Genomic DNA, 21,978 nt, shown 5'->3' with positions numbered 1-21,978 from the left:
ATTTAACATGTTGACTGACCTGCATACGTCAGTCATATCGTGATTTGCAAGTCAGAACTGGCGTCAAATCTGACACATGTGACCGATAACGCTCGTAAATGCGTTGACACATGTTACTTGTCGCTCTCCCACGGAAATGGCCGAACATCGACGGGAAAATATTCGTCACCACTCGCCCCTTTCCGTAATCTGCAAGAAGAATCGTCACTCTATTGATGAATGATATGTGCGAAAATACCAATCAGAATGCGTGTATGACCTCAAGTACTTCTGTCAAGGAATCACTCAGGAATAGTTTTTGATTTTACAAATGTCTTGGGTTTAAATATATCTATATTTTAACTCTCTCTCTCTCTCTCTCTCTCTCTCTCTCTCTCTCTCTCTCTCTCTCTCTCTCTCTCTCTCTCTCTCTCTCTCTCTCTCTCTCTCTCTCTCTCTCTCTCTCTCTCTCTCACACACACACACCTAATTCCACATTTGGTACATATGCAGACGGTCAATCTGACTAAATATTAATTCGATGCCACTTTTTTCGATTTCAGAATGCATTGCAGTTTGACTATATTGCGTTTTCACATATCAAGAGTTCTAATAATTTTGTTCCAGCGAAAACGGAGTGGCAAAATGTGGCACAGGCGGAGCTGGAAGCAGCGTTGAAGGTAACAAAAAACACCAACGTCGCCAAGAACGTCATCTTGTTCATCGGAGATGGAATGGGACTGCCCTCGGTGACCGCTGGCCGGATTCTGAAGGCCCAGGAAACCAACAGGAGGGGTCAACAACCCCTCTTCTCTTTCGAAAAATTTCCATCTGTTGGCCTGTCAAAGGTGGGTGCATTTTAAGTAAACTGCCGGCGAAAAGAAAATATACACTTGAAAATTGGATTTTAACACAAAATTACAAATGTTTTCAGACGCCGAAGAGATGTCACTTAAGGTTCAACACAACTAGATTCCCGCATGAAATGTAATACCACCGAATAAGCATTTCTCTTTGTTTGATTTTTAGCCATCATCAAACATGTGTGTATACTTTTGTGTGAGTGGGTATTGTTTTACGCGCACAGCTGGGGCCAGTATACTTTTTTGTTGCACGGCGGTTTAGAGTGAGAGTATGCGGCTCAGCTATCAACCTTAACCTGCTTCCAAAGAAGATATGGCTTCGGTGAAATCAAGCAATATCGCTTTGGAGATATCGCTGCACTGAAATTGTATGACAATGCTTTGCAGACCATTATGACGTCATCGGTTTACGCGCCACAATGATATCACATCACTAATTTCTCTATAACTGAAGCTGGTGAGATGTACTTTTAACCTTAAGACACTTGTTAAAACTGACATTTTATTGCAAACAGTAAAAGTTGAAAGTGATTTTGTCTTTAAACAGAATCTCACCGTTGTGTCATAATCCATAATATCAACATATTTTTGATGAAAGCTTAAAAATCCTTGACAAGCTTTGGAGTGAGAATTTTTTATTTGACGCCGCTTCAAACAGCATTTCAGTTATATCACGGCGTGTCAGCTTGTGTGGGAGAAAATCCCGGGTCTTTAAGTACTTGTATTAATGAAGACCTGCTGATATGCCGCAGGAAACAAATAGAGGAATTCTTTAGTGGTTTTACGCCACTTTGAACAGTATTCCAGTTATATCACGGCGTGTCAGCTTTATGTGGGAGGAAAGCCCAAAGTAATGCAGGTCCAAGACGTTACCCTGAGACAACTATGATTGTGGGTTCGAATCCCGGTTCGCCCTGATTATGTGTCTAGCTTTGTCAGCACCATACCCGTGCTCGTTGGTGTCACCAAAGTGGTAAACGTCTAAGATCTGCATCCTCCCACATTAAGCTGACACACCGTGATATCATCATCTTCCCGAGGCAAGAGAGTTAACTGACTACAAAAGTCCAGTTTCCACCCTTGCCGAACTAGGCTGGTATTATGGAGTTACATTTTGGCTGGGCTAACGAGTCTATGCACAGTCCAGCCAAAATCGCACGACGAAATCGAAATCCTTTCGTGCAAAACATGTGCACCGCCAACTCGTTGTCAACAGATATTTTCCAAATCTTTTCATGTTTTTAATCAAGTTGCTCACGTGATTTGATGCTCTTCGCGATATAAAACCCGTTTTATCACAATATAGATCTTGATTATCGATCAGATCGTCCAGACTCGGCGCCGCCATTTTGTTTGAAACAAATGTAAGTGATACGAGGGGTGGAATCTGATTGGTCCATAGGAGAGGCTTAGAAGGGACATAACTCGTAATAACCACTGGTGGCGCTACGATCGAGCCCATGAATTCCAGCCTAGTTCGGCAAGGGTGGAGTCTGGACTTTTAAAGTCAGTTAACTCTCTTTCCTCGAAGAGATGTGATATCACGAGAAAGCTGTTGAAAGCTGCGTTAAACCAAACTCACTCACTCACTATTTACAGACGTACAACAATGACCGCCAGACGGCAGATTCGGCCAGCACGGGCACCGCCTACTTGTGCGGGGTCAAGGCCAACTATGGCACCATTGGCGTCTCCCCCGACGTCAAAAGGAAAGACTGTGAGGCTTCGAAGACAATGGAAGGAAAACTATCGTCTATTCACAAATGGTCCAAAGAAGCGGGTAAGCCTAGTCCGGGTAGAACGAGCAATTCCGGATATCTCGAGGTCGGATGTAAAGAACAATTCGGGATATCACGGTCGGTTATATTGGTTTAACGGGATAAGGAAACAGTCAAACTCTCCTGGCGTTAAAAACAAACGTTATTGTTCACGTGAACAGCGATTACGGATGTAACGAGTATATTTAGAAGTCATGGCGTCATATCCAGAGTTTTACAACAGTGAAACCCGATGATTCGGATGTACTGCAGGGATTTATAAAATAATTTGCTTTAGATAATATTGGACTAAAATTATTTTTCCTCATGATCATGTCTTACGAAAACAGACGTGCCCTGGAAACGCCATGAAAAACATGAGTTACGAGTAAAAAATAAATTGGTGTTAAGCTCCTTATTTCTCTATATATTCTGCGTCTGACAAAACTTCCGGGCGCTAAAATATTTATGGTCCGTTCCTTGCACGCATTGATTCTCATGTCTTCAAAACAGAAGTTGTGTGCAACGAACGAAACAGCTCGCGTTTGCTTATATCTGAAGTGACAGTTTACTTTGTAGCTTCACAATGTAGCTTTAGAACAAACGTTCACCCACACAGTATCGTAGAGATAAAAATGCAAGAAATATTGATTAAATTCAATTTAATTTCACTCTGACCAGAATGTCAATAATGGTGCAGTTGAATGTTGTACGATTGAACAGTTGAATGTTGCACAATGATGCAGTTGAATGTTGCACGATGGAGCATTTGAATTTGCACGATGGAGCAGTTGAATGATGCACGTGAGTTTGTGAGTAATGTTTGCTTAAGGCCGCATCAGCAATCTTGCATCTATTCGCGGCGAGAATGTTACACGTTTTTGCAGTTGAATGTTTCACAGTGGAGCAGTTGAATATCAAACGATAGATCAGTTGAATGTTGCACAATGGTGCAGTTGAATGTTGCACAAAGGTGCAGTTGAATGTTGTACAGTGGTGCAGTTGAATGTCACACAATGGAGCAGTTGAATGTCACACAATGAAGCACTTGAATGTTGACACCGGCGCAGTTGAATGTTGCACGATGATGCAGTTGAATGTCACACAGTGATGCAGTTGAATGTCACACAATGGTGCAGTTGAAAGTTGCACAACGGCGCAGTTGAATGTTGCACAATGGTGCAGTTGAATGTCACACGATGGAGCAGTTGAATGTTGCACAATGGAGCAATTGAATGTCACACAATTGTGCAGTTGAATGTCACACAATGGTGCAGTTGAATGTTGCACAATGGTGCAGTTGAATGTCACACAATGGTGCAGTTGAATGTCACACAACGGCGCAGTTGAATGTCACACAATGGTGCAGTTGAATGTCACACGATGGAGCAGTTGAATGTTGCACAATGGAGCAATTGAATGTCACACAATGGTGCAGTTGAATGTCACACAATGGTGCAGATGAATGTTGCACAATGGTGCAGTTGAATGTCACACAATGGTGCAGTTAAATGTCACATGATGGAGCAGTTGAATGTTGCACAATGGTGCAGTTGAATGTCACACAATGGTGCAGTTGAATGTCACACAACGGCGCAGTTGAATGTTGCACAATGGTGCAGTTGAATGTTGCACAAAGGTGCAGTTGAATGTTGTACAGTGGTGCAGTTGAATGTCACACAATGGAGCAGTTGAATGTCACACAATGAAGCACTTGAATGTTGACACCGGCGCAGTTGAATGTTGCACGATGATGCAGTTGAATGTCACACAGTGATGCAGTTGAATGTCACACGATGGAGCAGTTGAATGTTGCACAAAGGTGCAGTTGAATGTTGTACAGTGATGCAGTTGAATGTCACACAATGGTGCAGTTGAAAGTTGCACAACGGCGCAGTTGAATGTTGCACAATGGTGCAGTTGAATGTCACACGATGGAGCAGTTGAATGTTGCACAATGGAGCAATTGAATGTCACACAATTGTGCAGTTGAATGTCACACAATGGTGCAGTTGAATGTTGCACAATGGTGCAGTTGAATGTCACACAATGGTGCAGTTGAATGTCACACAACGGCGCAGTTGAATGTCGCACAATGGTGCAGTTGAATGTCACACGATGGAGCAGTTGAATGTTGCACAATGGAGCAATTGAATGTCACACAATGGTGCAGTTGAATGTCACACAATGGTGCAGATGAATGTTGCACAATGGTGCAGTTGAATGTCACACAATGGTGCAGTTGAATGTCACATGATGGAGCAGTTGAATGTTGCACAATGGTGCAGTTGAATGTCACACAATGGTGCAGTTGAATGTCACACAACGGCGCAGTTGAATGTTGCACAATGGTGCAGTTGAATGTTGCACAAAGGTGCAGTTGAATGTTGTACAGTGGTGCAGTTGAATGTCACACAATGGAGCAGTTGAATGTCACACAATGAAGCACTTGAATGTTGACACCGGCGCAGTTGAATGTTGCACGATGATGCAGTTGAATGTCACACAGTGATGCAGTTGAATGACACACGATGGAGCAGTTGAATGTTGCACAAAGGTGCAGTTGAATGTTGTACAGTGATGCAGTTGAATGTCACACAATGGTGCAGTTGAAAGTTGCACAACGGCGCAGTTGAATGTTGCACAATGGTGCAGTTGAATGTCACACGATGGAGCAGTTGAATGTTGCACAATGGAGCAATTGAATGTCACACAATTGTGCAGTTGAATGTCACACAATGGTGCAGTTGAATGTTGCACAATGGTGCAGTTGAATGTCACACAATGGTGCAGTTGAATGTCACACAACGGCGCAGGTGAATGTCACACAATGGTGCAGTTGAATGTCACACGATGGAGCAGTTGAATGTTGCACAATGGAGCAATTGAATGTCACACAATGGTGCAGTTGAATGTCACACAATGGTGCAGATGAATGTTGCACAATGGTGCAGTTGAATGTCACACAATGGTGCAGTTGAATGTCACATGATGGAGCAGTTGAATGTTGCACAATGGTGCAGTTGAATGTCACACAATGGTGCAGTTGAATGTCACACAACGGCGCAGTTGAATGTTGTACAATGGTGCAGTTGAATGTTGCACAATGGAGCAGTTGAATGTCACACAATGGTGCAGTTGAATGTCACACAATGGTGCAGTTGAATGTCACACGATGGCGCAGTTGAATGTTGCACAAAGGTGCAGTTGAATGTTGTACAATGGTGCAGTTGAATGTTGTACAATGGTGCAGTTGAATGTCACACAATGGAGCAAATGAATGTCACACAATGGTGCAGTTGAATGTCACACAATGGAGCAGTTGAATGTTGCACAATAGAGCAGTTGAATGTTGTACAATGGTGCAGTTGAATGTCACACAATGGAGCAATTGAATGTCACACAATGGTGCAGTTGAATGTCACACAATGGAGCAATTGAATGTCACACGATGGTGCAGTTGAATGTTGTACAATTGTGCAGTTGAATGTCACACAATGGAGCAGTTGTATGTCACACAATGAAGCACTTCAATGTTGACAATGGCACAGCTGAATGTTGCACGATGGCGCAGTTGAATATTGCACAATGAAGCAGTTGAATGTTGTACAATTGTGCAGTTGAATGTCACACAATGGAGCAGTTGAATGTCACACAATGAAGCACTTCAATGTTGACAATGGCACAGCTGAATGTTGTACAATGGTGCAGTTGAATGTCACACAATAGAGCAGTTGAATGTCACACAATGAAGCACTTGAATGTTGACACTGGCGCAGCTGAATGTTGCACGATGTGAGCTAAATGTCGCATGTTAGCTGAGAATAATCATCGAGTGCACACTGACCAATCGAGTTCAGCGACATTAAAAATGACTATCATTAAAATGTCAGTTGAATGTTGTGAAATGATACAGTTGAATGTCGCATGTCGCATATTGCCAGTTGAATGTTTCACAGTACGTTGAATGTCGCAGATTGCTTGTTGAATGTTGAACCATGTAAGTTGAATGTTGCATAATGTTACATTTAAACGTTGCACAATGTCAGTTGAAAGTTGCAAGGTGCCACAAAATGTAAATGTTGCACAATGTTACAGTCGAACGTTGTACAAAGTGAGTTGAATGTTGAGCGATGTCACACATGAATGTTGCGCAGTTGAATGTTTCACAATGTTACAGTCGAACGTTGTACAATGTAAGTTGAATGTTGAGCGATGTCACACATGAACGTTGCGCAGGTGAATGTTTCACAATGTTACAGTTGAATGTTTCACAATGTTACAAAGGCTGTAACAGTGATGCCTGTATACTTCTAGGGAAGTCTGTGGGGTTTGTGACGACAGCCCGTGTAACCCACGCCTCCCCCGCCGCCGGATACGCCAACTCGGCCGACCGCAACTGGGAGGGGACGACGGAAGTTGCTGAAGGTTGCAAGGATATTGCGGCGCAGCTCTTCGATAACGTTGACTTCGATGTAGGAAACTTTCCACTACTCTGATGTTAAAGCTTCAAATTTCATAATAGTCTTAATAACTGGATCAAAATAAACTACACAAGTTTGATATTTGTGAGACGTACAATCAAAGTTTGAGAGGATGGATTGGAAAATGAACCACTGAAATTATAAAAAAAATATACACAGGAACCTTTAGACCACTTCATCTCTTTGTTGTAAAGCAGTAAAAGTATATCCGAAGAAATGGAACAAATAACAGTTACACAATTCCAGCCATGCATCCCTGGATCACATAATGTTATAGAGTTACAGTTCATTTACTCCAATTGAGTGTTGGAACTTTAAGAAAGTCAAATTATTTTTTCTGAAAACATTGTTTCCAAGTACGTCAATTGTTTCTTACCACATCAAACATAGTCGTGTTCGACAGTTGTTTCAATATCTATATATTCAGTATATCAATATTGTTTCTTAATACATCAATATATTTCACATCAATGTTGTTTCTGAATGCATCCATTGTTTCTACGTCGATCTATTGTTTCTGAATAAATGACACCCGTGACGATCCGGGATAAAATAGGTTTCAGCAACCCATGCTTGCCGAAAGAGGCCACACCCGGGTTTGGGTGGTCAGCTCGCTGGCTTGGTTGATGCATGTCATCGTATTCCATTTGCGAGGATCGATGCTCATGGTGTCAATCACTGGATTGTCTGGTCTAGACTCGATTATTTACAGACCGCCGTCATATAGTTGGAATATTGCTGAGTGCGGCGTTAAATAACAAACAAACAAATCTGAATAAATGAACGCCTTTGGATGACAATATTTGTGTCTGACTGTTGCATCCACCGTCAGGTTATCATGGGTGGCGGTCGTCGCTACATCCTGATGGACAACCAGACCGACCCGGAAACTAACACCGCACACAGTAAACAGAGGACGGATGGCAGAGACCTCATCAAGGTGATGGTCAACGCGGGGACAAGGTCGTCCCCTGATCCAAATCGTCACAAAGCACACATGCAATGTGATTTTGTATGCACAATATCGAAATTATACGGAGATAATTGATTAACTTCCGCTATTAAATGCTTTTATGGCTGCAAACAATATTAAAATGTAGGCCCTATTTTCAAAGCTTCACTGCATTCATCACATGACGTCTAATCGAAGTTTTAAGCTAATCGATAAAGCGATACTCTCCTTAATGTGAGTCGATATTGTTTTATGCCGCTTTTCACAATTTTGCAGCACTGTCACGGCGGGGGATACCAGAAATAGGCTTCACCCATTGTACCCATGTGGGGACTCGAACCCGGGTCTACCACGTGACGAGCGAACGCTTTAACCACTAGGCTAGTTTCTTAAAGACTTAGTTTATAATTAGTCACTTCGTGTAGACTGTTGATATGGGACAATAATGTCACTGAACTACTTCAGTTGCAATACAATTAATCTGAAATTAAAAAACAAATAAACATGGTAAATCTAATCATTATTTTGGTAGTATTTTGGTAGCCAAAATGTCATTATATCTCCCATGAACATCACGAGTTGTCGAAATGGGTGATCAAGCATGTCCTTCCTAAGTGAAAGCATGCATGAAAAGATCCCTACAAATTGAAATATTTAGTCCCCTTGTCTCGAACTTGGTTGTGTCGAACTTACACCCAAGTCCCGTCAAACTACATACATCATTAATCCTGTGTCGAATTATCGGCTGTCTGTCAATTTATAGCCCAAGAGTTAAAACAATAAAATTAATGATAAACGTCCCTGATAAGTTGACCTCAGTTTTGTTGAATATGAAATTGAAAAGTTAGAACCTTTATAGATTAAAATGGCCTATAACTCGAGTCGGATATGTCGAACTTCACACAACTCGAACTATTTGTCTTGACTCCAAGGAGTTAGAGACAATGGGGTTCTACTGTGTGTAGGATCTTTCTCCTTTCCCAGTTTTGAGAACGCGGTCAGACACTTGAAGACACGGAAACAATGTGTGAAGCCCATTTCTGGTGTCCCCCGCCGTGATATATGCTGGAATATTACTAAAATCGGCGTAAACCCCCACGCACTCAGAAGAAGAAAACGACGCGTCATCGTGGTCCCCGTTTGTCTGTTTCAGGAATGGAAGGAGAAGAAACAGAATGCTGGTAAGAAAGCAGAATATGTGTTCAACAAGGGACAGTTCGACGCCGTCGACCATGCCAACACAGACTCTCTACTGGGTACGTGCTTTGTCCGTTTACGAAGGTTGATTCACTGTAGCGCCAGCGCACCATAACCGGGGAACCAGGCGGAGCCTCACATTCGCGGTAAAATAAGCTAGGGGTCAGCGAACTTCGGAACTTGAGGAAATTTTTGTCTCCTTTTGTTTTCTTAATGCCGCACTTGGCAATATTCCAGCTACATGTATATGACGACAGTCTGTAAATTATTCGAGTCTGGACCAGACAATCCAATGATTGACATCAAGAGCATCGATCTACGCAATTGGGATACGATGACATGCATCAACCAAGTCAGCGAGCCTGACCACCCGATCCCGTCAGTCGCATCTTACGACAAGCATAGTCGCCTTTTACGGCAAGCATGGGTTGCTGAAGACCTATTCTGACTCGGGTCTTCACTTTAGGAACACACAATGCAGCTTCGTTGGAAGCGGGGCAGACAATTGTGACATCTAGGGTTTAATGTCATTGTGCGCGATGGCGAGGGTCGCCCATCTTTGAAGTCATTGGATGCCTGGTCCAGAATGTGCAGGCTGTTCAGATAGTGAGGTTACATATTTACTCTCACTCGATCAGAGCCAGACTCTGGGGGCACGGGTGGCCCAGTTGTCTAAGGCGCCGCGATTCGCTGTACAGAGTTGCGTCCCTTGGGCACGCCAAATACCTATGATTATGGGTTCGAATCCCGGTTCGCCCCGATTATGTTTCTAGCTTTGTCAGCACCATACCCGTGCTCGTGGGTTTCACCGAAGCGGTAAACGTCTGAGACCTGCATCGCTTCGGGCTTTCCTTCCACATTAAGCTGACACGCCGCGATATAACTGGAATACTGTTAAAAGCGGCGTTAAACCCAACTCACCCACTCACTCAGAACCAGACTGGGTGTGGTATATGTGGACAGATTTTACGTCTCTTCGGGCAGTTTCGCAATACATCGTAATGGGAGATTAGGAAAAGACGACTTGCATGTTGTGAGTTGGGCTTTTGGCCGCTTTGGTGAGTATTCCTGCTCGATCTCAGTGTGTGTCATTTTAATGTGTGAGGTATGTCAGAAGTGATTGTTACAACTTTGTTGAAATCGAAAGAACGGGTATGGTGCCGACAATCCAGAAACATAATCGGGGCGAACCGGGATTCGAACCAACGATCACAGGTGTCTTGTGTGTCCAAGGGACGCAACTCTGCACTTTCAAGAGAAAGTATTTGTTACCCCGCCTAGCACTCGGCATTGAGGTAATAAAACAAGGACTGGTCGGGTAGGAGTCTAGGAGAATGTAGGTTTGAGTAAGGCAGGTGAGGTGAGGTGAAATGGGGTTTAAGGTCGCATCCAAGATTATTGCACTTATATAGCGACGTGCATGTACGTGTGTGTGTTTGTGTGGCTGCTTGTACTAGTCCGGACTAATGCCGATTTATAGTGCTAGCTCACTGAGATACCATGCCGCAGTTTAACATGAATATCCCACTCAGACACAGTATACTGACTCCGAGCCGACCAGTCCTTGTTTAAGCCCCTTAATGCCGAGCGCAAGACAGGGTAACAACAAGTACCATCTTTTAACGCCTTTTGGTATGACGCGGCCGGGGATCGAACCCCGGACCTTCCGCTCTCCGGGTGGACGCTCTCCCACAAGACCACGGAGGCGGTCTTGAGTAAGGTAGCCATGTTAAAACTGAAGCATGGTATCACTGTGGACTGGCTCTTTAAATAGCGGCATAAGTCCGGACTAGTACAAGCAGCCACACATACACGCACACACGTGCATCACGTCGCTATATAAGTGCAATAATCTTGGACGCGACGTTAAACCCCATTTCACCTCACCTCACCAATCAAGATACTGTCATATACCACACATTCACCGAAAATAGTTACGTGCATAATCAAACAATGGTCATGGGTTGGCGAAAAACAATAACGACAACTGCCGTACAACTGCCGTACATCGGCCGGACATGCTCCAGTTGATGGTAGTGGTAGAAGCCCCTTTGATCCGGAGCCACTTCTCATGGACAGCTCATGCAAAGAGCTGATGGTTGAGAATGAGTGGCACTGCAATAATCGCCACATGTTGAACCCACTTCACCAATTGTGAATCAATTGTTTTAGTAAGAGATAGTGAGTCAGTTAGGTTTAACGCCGCTTTTAACAGTATTTCAGTCATATCACGGCGTGTCAGCCTGATGTGGGAGGACAGTCCGAAGTGGTGCAGGTTTCTGACGTTAACCGCTTCAGTGAAACCCACGAGCACGGGTATGGTGCTGACAAACCTAGAAACATAATCGGGGCGAACCGGATTCGAACCTACAATCATAGGTTTCTGACGTACCCAAGGGAGGCAACTCTGCACAGCGATTCGCGGCGCCTTAGACGACTGGGCCACCCGTGCCCCCATCACAGAGATAACAAACTTTGCATCGCTTTCATTTCAGGTTTATTTGCCCCGAGCCACATGGCATATGACCTTGAGAGGGATACGACTGCAGCCGGGGAGCCATCAATTGCTGAGATGACAAGAAAAGCCATTCAGATTCTCAAGAAACGACAAGGGTTTCTTTCTGTTTGTGGAAGGTAACGCCAGTATTATGTTGGTACATGTGCACCTGTGTCGTTGTTGTTTATTGTATTCGTTAACGTCAAAATATGCGTCTCTATCACTTGTACAATTTGGTCATAAATTCGGTTACGTGTGAGAATCAAAGTAACAATCTCGAGCTATCCTGGGATAAGCCGAACCATTCCGGCTGAGCATTGTAGGGTACGGAAATGTGACAACGAATGGATTTCGTTTCCGTAACCTGTGCCGGAATCACACGAGTTGTTGCGAATGAAGAAATGCCCTCACACTACATTCGGGAAAACTCGTACCATTCCGGGACAAGCTGAGCCTTGCAGGTTACGGAAATGTGACAACGAATGGATTTCATTTCCGTAACCTATGCCGGAATCATACGATTGTCGAAATGCCCAACACAGCATTCGGGACAGCTCGTGCCATTCCGGGACGAGACGAACTCAGGTTATGGAAACATGCGAATGATTACGAGCTGACGCTGACGCTGCCTCCAAACACGGATGAATGATGACACCAACTAATACTTCATTTCTCCGTGAGTCTTAGCTTCGGGGAATGATGCCCCACAAAACACTGACCCTCATTTCTGCAACAGGTGCACGTATTGACCACGGTCACCACAACAACTCGGCCAAGAGGGCGCTGTACGACGTGCTGTCCCTGGATGCGGCCGTGGCAGCTGCAGTGGAGGAGACGGATGAAGCCGACACCCTGATTGTCGTCTCAGCCGACCACTCCCACGTCTTCGGCATCGCTGGCTACCCGTCGAGGAAGAATGATATTTTCGGTAAGATCCTGAACAGTTTATCGCAGTATTTGTGACCTACCAGGACAAAAGGGACCTTTCGGGTGCAAGGATACAATTGTGGTGTGGCGTCAAAAAGGAAGACGTTTGACGTCAATTTACTTCCGTATGAATTGCCATGTTTTTTGGACTGAACAAAAATATCGTATTATTCTCTCGTTAGTTCGAAATGTAATAAAAACATTATTTCAAAACATAGCATTCGTGTCAACATTCAATAATTTTAATCAGACATTATATTTAAAAACTACCATCATTTTACATTATTGTTATAAGTCTGAAATTGTGACTTTGCAGAAAATGTGTTCGAATGTTTCATGCCATGTAGCTCTGTAATAAATAGGAATTGTAGGTAATGAAATTATGCATTTTGTGGTCCCAGGATACCATCGTTTCAAAAAATTATAAGATGTCAAAATGTGATTTTTCACCCAAAAATATCAGTTAGCTCATGGTTGGTCGCATTTATCAACCATCTTGCCTCATGTGTATTTGAAAACTTCAGGGAAAGTGGGCGTGTCCGTCATAGACATCCCACAATGGGTACAAGGAATGGTGTCGCTGGAAGATGTTGCTTCAGCAGCGTGAAGCCTGATCTTCAAGTATTCCCTACCCCCTCTGTTAAGTCTTTTCACAATGGATAATATTATAGTGTAAAAACTGTCAAGGGCCTTATTAGTCATGTAAATTAATCATATTGTGTTTTTCAAAGGAAATAGAATTAATTCATAAATTTTGATGTACATTATAAGTTTTTTTTGTATATATTGGTAGTGCTAAATAATAACTTAGATTGTTAGTGGCTGTGCCCTCGAGGGGGGTTGAAGTAGCGTAAAATTATTGTCCCCCTAAGAGGGTATGTAAGTTCCACATCATTCAGAGTATTTTTATGCATGCATGACTTTTAAACGTAGTATTTTCGTCATTTTAATCTTTGGCTTAATTGGTAAACTATCGCCAGTGTCAAAAGGGATGATGTAAATCCCGCAAGGCTCCATGCAGAAGGCAAAGTCCCCATGATCCCAAGGATGGTGATCACCCTTCGGTGACTGACGACCTCTAGCCCATTTTGATATTGTGTTGTTCACTAATACTTACTGCTTTTTAATATTCTCAACTAGTTTTAAATCGAATATTCTAGTTGTTGTACTGTCCATCATTGACAGCTTTTTATTTAGTTTAGATGTATGTATCATTACTATATAACTTCTCGTCACGATATGGTTGAAATACTCCGATGTGACGTTAAATTTTAACACACTCACTGTTAAAGCTATAAATGATTGAGTGGGTTGGGTTTACCATCGTTTTGAACAGTAATATGGCGGCGCGTCAAATGAGGGTAGAAAGCCCAAATTGATACGGGTCTTCATCGTTTGTTTTAATTAAAGTAGCAGTAGATGTAGTGGTAGTTGCAGGGATTGTAGGAAGGGGCGGTTCAAGTCACAGAAGGCCAATTTGCGTCTGTTGGCAAATTGTGTTGTAAGGGTTATCTCCCTTGTGCCACAAGTGAGATTTTTACATCGCGCAACGGCTTCATCACGCCAGCCTGCACTGTGCCATCAGAGATCAAACAAGGCACAAATGCTAAAATTGATTGATTGAGTAAGTGTATTGGGTTTAACGCCGCCATGAACAGTTTATCTCAATCTTAAACGTGCATCACTCAAGTGAAACGCACGAGCCCGAGTGCGATTCTGACAAAACAAGAATCGTATCATGATTAGGACCGAGCTAAATTCCGTGCACAATGTGTATGCTGAAGGCGCTACACTAGACAAAGCCATATACATGAAACCAAACAAGATAACGTTGATCCTGAGGATGAACAGGGTGCAAAGACATTCTGTAGCATCCCTACCTGTTGAAGTAGGTACCTGTACTGTCGTATGCGCACATGCGTAACCCAGAAGATAAAACATTAATTTTGTTTGTTCAACGCCGCACTCAGCAATATTCCAGCTATATGACAGCGGTCTGTAAAATAATCGAGTCTGGACCAGACAATCCAGTGGTTGACATCATGAGCATCGATCTACGCAATTTGGATCGATGACATGTATCAACCAAGTCAGCGAACCTGACCACCCGATCGCCTTTTACGACAAGCATAGTCGCCTTTTTCGGCAAGTATGGGTTGCTGAAGACCTATTCTACCCCGGAATCTTCACGGGTCAGAAGATAAAACAAATTGTAATGTGCATGTGGTACCTTCAGGATCAGGAATGAGAATATGGTAATTTCATTTTTAATATTTATGTAATGTTAAAAAAGTAAACAAAACTAGTAATATGTCTTCACAACACTGACTTTTTGAAACATTATTGACACGATAATAGTGGTATACATAATACTGTTGACAATTATATCTACAGTGTTAAAGATATCAATATGTTTTCAGTATTAATATTTTCAAAAGGTTTAACGGATCCGACTTGCATACGGATCCGTTGGTCGGGGAACAAATAAAGCACATTTGATCAGATGCTAGTATGTGGATAAGTGGTTGGTTGGTTTTTAACGCCACACTCAGCAATATTCAAACTATGTGACGGCTGTGGATAAGTGCGGTATATTAATGTTTAATCATAATAAATAATAACTTAATATGTAGATAGATAAAGCTGTTGTAATTATAGACCGTATTTTCTGAAAAGGAGGGTCACACCAAACCCACAACCGTGAATATTGTATGCAAAGTTAGAGCAAAATGGTGATCTGTTACGTCACGTTTTAGCCATGACTATGACGTAAACCACCAACATGTGTATGTTGTTTAACGCCGCAGTCAGCAATATATATTCAACCTACATATATGCGTGTACTGCCCATAAAATATCGAGATTCGTGTAAATACTTCCTTCCAAATATTGGCACTCTTTGTTAGCAATTGACATTATAAGACACAAAGTAATTATGTTTTTAGGTAACTCGGCAAAATACTCGTGCTCGTGGGTTTCACCGAAATGATAAACCTCACTTCGGGCTTTCCTCCCACATTAAGATGACGCGCAGTGATAAAACTGGAATACTGTTAAAAGTGGCGTTAAACCCAACTCACTCACCCCCCGCGGATCACCATGGGCCAGTTCACTTGATAGATCGGGTGGTCGGGTTCGGTGACCAAGTTGACAGCGTGTGATCGTACCCCGCTAAGTTATCTTAAGTTTACCACAAATTAAGACAGGTTCAGAGCTGTCCCAGGAGCTTCCAACAGGTAAAATGGCGGCAAAACGACGGCACGGTGACGAAAACGATTGGACAATATGGGTCTACTGTATTATTTCTGACTGCAAACCCGAGTTGCACTTTGAAACCACGAACAACCGAAACTAGAGTGAGTGGGTGAGTCTGGTTTTACGCCGCTTTTAGCAATATTCCAGCAATATAACGGCGGGAGACACCAGAAATAGGCTTCGAACATTGTACATATAAAGGGAATTGAACCCGGGTCTTCGGTGCGACGAGCAAGCGCTTAAACCACTAGGCTACCCGAGCGCCCCCGAAATTAGAAAACACGCCTGAAACATGGTATATACCGATATTGACATGCCTCACTCACAACGAGTCGATAACAGATGACAGCATAACAATCATTCCACGCAAAAAGATATTTATAACATACTTCATTGTAGTGAAAATAACACTTGATATTTCACTGCTGTGAACAGAACACTTTGACGGAACTATAGTCATACAAGAGTTACCTGCCCTCTTATTGTCTCCCTTTATAGTAAGTGTCTGGCCCGTTTCTCTCATCTCGTGACCGGGAGAAAGGAAATATCTCGAAAAAGATCTCCTTCTCTTTAGCGCGTTTGTTTGCTGCAGAATGTCCTTGACCTTTTCTTGTCAAGGGCAGTTTATTTATACTAAAAGTGAGAGTGGTTTCCGTTAGACCACGTGTACTCCAGTAGATCATAAAAAGAACTGTATGAAATTTAGCGTCTTTGAGAAGGCACTTTGTCGATTATGTACATGTATAACAAGATGGTTTAACATGATTTAATTTTATTTTTTCATTCGAATGATAAAAGAAAAAAATCAAGTTTTTTCCCTTGGTGTTGTGTAAACACACTAAGCGTCATTTACTGACGGATGCCATACAGTAGTGTTTTTTTTGTGGATTGCAAACAGACTTTATGTCGTTCGGGTTGAATTCAGATGTTTACAATTTACTTCTATTACACTGACTGGAGTATTTCCCTTTGTGAGCGAACCGAATAAATAGAAATAACTATTGGTAGTTGAAGTGAACTCAATGTTGTGGTTATGGATCGTATCAACTCGTTAGAACATATATTTTAACAAGTTGTTGTATGGGACATGAATAAACATTATATTTCTTGAGTAAATTATTGTATTTACAATAAAATGTATGTGCTATTTCTAGCATGCTAAAAATAGTGAGTGAGTGAGTTGGGTTTAACGCCACTATTCAAGTATTCCAATTATGTCAGACAAAGTGAGCATGGTATTACAACTGAAGTAGTTGAGAGTATCAAGTCAACATATCACCACCACCAACGTCACAATATGTTTCTGATGTGCACAACAAGCAAGATAAGTTTGTGTGAACAGTGCACCAAAACCACACTCACCAAGAGTGTCAGCTGCATGCAATGCTCACAGAGCAGCTGATTTGTCTCACGAGTGAGTGAGTGAGTTGGGTTTAACGCCGCTTTTAACATTATTCCAGTTATATCACGGCGTGTCAGCTTAATGTGGGAGGAAAGCCCGAAGTGATGCAGGTCACAGACGTTTACCACTTCGGTGAAACCCACGAGCACGGGTATGGTGCTGACAAACCTAGAAACATAATCGGGGCGAACCGGGATTCGAACCCACAATCAAAGGTTTCTGGCGTGCCCAAGGGACGCAACTCTGCACAGCGAATCGCGGCGCCTTAGACGACCACCCGTGCCCCCTGCTATACTGTCGAAGCTGAGATTTGTGTCGCAAGTTAGACATCACTGTGATAGTTAAATAAAGCTTCAAGAATAGCTCATAAAGCGGTTGCATTTTTGTCGTAAGGCGCTAAGATTTGTCTTAGCTAAGACAGCTTCGTGAAAAGGCTGCCTGGAATGAAGCTTTGTGGGGCGTTAAATAAAAACGTAATGAATCTGAAGCTTACCTATTTTACCTTGTTTATGCAGGGCTGGTGGATATTGTCCCAGAGGATGAAAAACCTTTTGACAAGATGCCGTACACCACCCTCTTCTACGGCAACGGCCCGGGCCCAGACCGCGCCAACCTCACCGACGTTGATACAAGTAAGTATTTTCGAGCGTTCAGCATTCTTGGACCGCCCCTGTTCAGTGGATGGAGCGTCTGCCTTTAGAACGAAGGTCGGTGGTTCGATCCCTGGCAGCGTCATTCCTATGTTAAAAAAAGTACTTGTTGTTACCCTGCCTGGCGCTCGACATTAGGGGATAAAACAAGGACAATCACGTCGCTTTTTAAGTGCAATAACCTTGAACGCAAAGTTAAACCCCATTTCACATCACCCACCTCGTTCATTATTTTTATCCCCCGTGAAGAAAGATCCGGGTTAGGAAATGTCTTCAGCAACATTTGCGTGCTGCAAGAGGCGACTAACAGGATCTGTTGGTCAAGCTCGCTGACTTGGTTTGTTTGTTCGTTTGTTTGTTTTTTAACGCAGCACTCAGCAATATTCCAGCTGTATGACGGTGGTCTGTAAATAATCGAGTCTGAACCAGACAATCAAGTGATTGACACCATGAGCATCGATCCATGCAATTGGAATACGATGACATGCATCAAGCGAGCCCGACCACCCGATCCCGTTTGTCGCCTCTTACGACAAGCACACTCACCTTTCACGGCAAGCATGGGTTGCTGAAGACCTATTCTACCCTGGATCTTCATGGGTCTGCTGACTTGGTTTATGCATGTCATTATATCCCAACTGCTTGGATCGATTCTCAGGACATCAATCACTGGATCCAGACGCACTATTTACAGACCGCCGACATATAGCTGGAATGTTGCTGAGTGCGGCGTTAAAAAACAAATGAACAAACAGTCAAACAAAGCATATAAACAATGCAAAAAGACACACGTACTCTCAATGAGTATCATTGTTGGAAGATAGCACCCAACCACATCTTTTTATAAAAAAAAATGAACTAAAGTGTTTATTCCGGTATATTCAGCAACAATTATTATTTCACACAGCCAAATTCGTATTGTCATTTCTATTGTCATTATATCTCAATAGCGTGGATCGATGCTCATGATATCAATCGCTGGATTGTCTGGCCCAGATTCGATTATTTTACAGACCGCCGTCATATAGCTGGAATATTGCTGAGTGCGGCGTTAAACCACAAACAAACAAACAGTATAACTATATGCGAACCTTTTTTTCAGCTCACATTGACTTCCAGCAGCCAAGTGGTATCCGAATGACAGATGACACACATGGGGCTGAAGACGTTGCAATATACGCACGTGGTCCGATGTCGCACCTGTTTCACGGAGTGCACGAGGAGCATTACATAGCCCACGTGATGGGGTATGCCTCGTGCGTTGGCATGAACAAGAAACACTGCTCAGAGAATCGCGAGTCAGCCACGTGTGCAGGCAATGGGCTTACGTCCAGTTTTGCTGTGGTTGTGTTCATATTAGCGGTATTCTTTAATAAGTAAATTGTTATGTTGTATTATGTCCTTTAGAGTTAGCTAATGATAAAAAAAACCCGGATAATAGCGTATTTTGAAAATAACCCATTGTTATAACGATTGTTAAAATACGTATTTGATCTTTCAGTTTCTTGCTTTTTAACTCAGTTATTTTATGTTAATTAACCAAAATATAGCACTATTTTGCCAATTCCTAAAACCAACTTGAAGTATTGAGCGCTACATGTAGAGTTGCGTCCCTTAGTCACGACCTAGTCCTATGATCATGGGAAGCCCGGATTACACCTGATGAGGGGCACGGGTGGCCCAGTCGTCTCAGGCTCCGCGATTCGTGCAGAGTTGCGTCCCTTGGGCACGCCAGAAACCTATGATTGTGGGTTCGAATCCCGGTTCGCCCCGATTATGTTTCTAGGTTTGTCAGCACCATACCCCTGCTCGTGGGTTTCACCGAAGTGGTAAACGTCTGAGACCTGCATCACTTCGGGCTTTCCTCCCACATTAAGCTGACACGCAGTGATATAACTGGAATACTGTTAAAAGCGGCGTTAAACCCAACTCACTCACTCAATACACCTGATAATGTTTCAAAGCTTACCCAGCTGACTGTATTTGAATACTGTTAAAACCGGCGGTAAATAAAAATGTTATTTATTCATGGTTCTTCGTTTCATGTCTGTGTCTGTCCTGACATTATCACCATATTCATTTTTCTAGAGTGTACATATTTTCAGTCAATAAAGGTATTTATCCCAGTGATGCAGTTTCAGTGATATAACTTGGACCCATCACCCGTTGTGGACACCGACCATCCCACCCCTCTTGGAGGAGGTACCATGAAAAACGCTCAAGTGGAGGGACCATTAATTATTCTCTTGGAGGAGGGACCATTACGTATTCTCCAGGAAGGACCATTAAGGAGAGGGACTCTTAAGAATTCACAAGGAGGAGGGGGCATTGACTATTCTCTTGGAGGAGGGACCAGTATGTATTCTCCAGGAAGGCCCATTAAGTAGAGGTACTATTAAGAATTCACAAGAAGGAGGAGCCATTAACTATTCTCTTGGAGGAGGGACGATTACGTATTCTCCATTAAATAAAGGGACTATTAAAAATTCACAAGGAGGAGGGACCATTAATTATTCTCTTGGAGGAGGGACCATTACGTATTCTCCAGGAAGGACCATTAAGGAGAGGGACTCTTAAGAATTCACAAGGAAGAGGGGCCATTGACTATTCTCTAGGAGGAGGGACCAGTATGTATTCTCCAGGAGGGACCATTAAGTAGAGGGACTATTAAGAATTCACAAGGAGGAGGGGCCGTTAACTATTCTCTTGGAGGAGGGACCATTATGTATTCTCCATTAATTAAAGGGACTATTAAAAATTCACAAGGAGGAGGGACCATTAATTATTCACAAGGAGGAAGGGACATTAACTATTCTATTGGAGAAGGGACCAGTACGTATTCTCCAGAGAACCATAAAGTAGAGGGACTATTAAGAATTCACGAGGAGGGACCATTAAATATTCTCTTGGAGGAGGGACCAGTGCGTATTCTCCAGGAGGGACCATTAAGTAGAGGGACAATTAAGGATTCACAAGGAGGAGGGGCCATTAATTATTCTCCAGGAGGAGGGACCATTTAGTATTCTCCAGGAGGGACCATTAAGAATTCACAAGGAGGAGGGACCATTCAGTATTCTCTAGGAGGAGGAACCATTAGTATTCACAAGGAGAACCATTATGTAACTGTGTGATTGACATGTACCCATCAGGGGAATGGGACCCGGGTCTTCGGCGTGACGAGCCAACGTGTAAACCACCCCACCATCCTAGACTGACGGAATCGGTTGGCAAGGCTCGGTGATTTGGTTGATGCATATGATCAAATCCAAGATGCGTAGATCTATGCTCATGATGTCAATCACTCGAATGTCTGCTCCAGATTCGATTATTTACAGATTGCCGTGTACTGGACGATCCAGTGGTTATGATCATCGACCCACGCATATGGGGTACGAGGACATGCATGAAGTCAGCGAGCCTAACCACCCGATCCCGTCTGTCGCCTCTTTCGGCAAGCATGGGATGCTGAAGACATCTTCTAACCCGTCGCTTAACGGGTCGAGACACAATTAGCTCATCTGATTCACATGATTATTATTTTGAATGCGTTCACATTCACTTAATCAGCATTTTACGTTGTGTTTCATTGTTGTCACACATAACGCTATCCTTCACTTAAGTGTTGACAGCGCCTTGCTTGCTTGTTTGTTTGTTGTTTAACGCCGAACACTGAAATATTCCAGCTATATGACGGCGGTCCGTAAATAATCGAGTCTGGACCAGACAATCCAGTGATTAATATCATGAGCATCGATCCACGCAATTGGGATCAATGACATGCATCAACCAAGTCAGCGAGCTTGACCACCCGATCCCGATAGTCGCCTCTTACGACAAGCATTGTCGCCTTTTTACGATAAGCATGGGTTGCTGAAGACCTATTCTACCCCGGATCTTCAAAGGCCCTTTAGATGACCGAGCCACCCGTGACCCGATTGAACTGAGACCTCACAAGAAGGAAGTGCTCCCTAAAATGTTCAGGTGTTTGCTGTGTAATACCATGTGTGACATCATT

At 43.0% G+C, this 21,978-nt stretch overlaps 1 pseudogene; it reads left to right on the top strand.

Annotated features, from left to right (window-relative positions):
• Positions 1 to 698: 698 nt before the first annotated feature.
• On the top strand, positions 699 to 19,343 carry LOC139471010 (alkaline phosphatase, tissue-nonspecific isozyme-like; annotated as a pseudogene).
• The last annotated feature ends 2,635 nt before the right edge of the window (positions 19,344 to 21,978 follow it).

Source organism: Haliotis cracherodii, unplaced genomic scaffold (genome assembly GCF_022045235.1).
Source record: "Haliotis cracherodii isolate W230 unplaced genomic scaffold, xgHalCrac1.p SCAF_21, whole genome shotgun sequence".
In the NCBI taxonomy this organism is placed as follows: domain Eukaryota; kingdom Metazoa; phylum Mollusca; class Gastropoda; order Lepetellida; family Haliotidae; genus Haliotis; species Haliotis cracherodii.
The sequence above is the reverse complement of the archived record's forward strand: the minus strand, read 5'-3'. Positions and strand labels throughout refer to the sequence as shown.